The sequence below is a fragment of the Corvus brachyrhynchos genome, unplaced genomic scaffold, assembly GCF_000691975.1.
Source record: "Corvus brachyrhynchos isolate BGI_N302 unplaced genomic scaffold, ASM69197v1 scaffold164, whole genome shotgun sequence".
NCBI lineage: Eukaryota > Metazoa > Chordata > Aves > Passeriformes > Corvidae > Corvus > Corvus brachyrhynchos.
Window position 1 is genome coordinate 1,398,961 of NW_008237426.1, and position 846 is coordinate 1,399,806.

Consider the following 846-nt stretch of genomic DNA (forward strand, 5'->3'; position numbering starts at 1 on the left):
GCTCCCGCTCCTGGGATTTCTCCGCCTTTTCCTGCAGGAGCACAGAGCCCTCACAGCATCCCCGCGTCCTGAGGCCAGGCTGGAGGAACAGGGGCTTCCCCAGCTGCATTCCCTGCTGGATCCCGAGAGCAATTCCTGCCCTCCCTGGCCCAGCTCTGAGCAGCAGCACGGATCACCGGGGGCGTTTTCCCACTTGGAGAAGAAGGGAGAAAAGCTGTGCTGGTGCAGGCAGTGCTGGGAAGGGCAGGAAGCCAAAAGGGACAAGGCACTCCCAGACCTGGGGCTGGGAGGAAGAAATGCTGCCCAGTCCTGGCCCCAAACCTGCCAGCACAGAGGGGACCCTAAAAACAGGGCACACAGCCCCACTCCCAGATCCAGAACCTTCCACTCCAACCAAGTCCCCCGGAGCCCCTCCTGATAGAAGCAGGAGTGGCCGGGGGACAGAGCACAGGGCAGGGCTCAGCCTTTCCCCACAGCTGCCCCCAGCAGCCAGGAATTACAAGGGCCAGCAGCACCCCAGAAAGGTTTGGGTCACCCCAAACCCCCTACTCTTACCTAGGCAGACACAGGAGGACCTGCTGCTCCTTCCTGCTGTTTGCTGCAAGGAGCTGGACTGGGAGAAGCCAAACTGGAACCTGTTTGTGCCTCACACTCCTCAGCTGTTCCCCATCACCTCCATCCCAGGTGTTCCCCATCACCTCCATCCCAGGTGTTCCCCATCACCTCCATCCCAGGTGTTCCCCATCACCTCCATCCCAGGTGTTCCCCATCACCTCCATCCCAGGTGTTCCCCATCACCTCCATCCCGGGTGTTCCCCATCACCTCCATCCCGGGTGTTCCCCCTC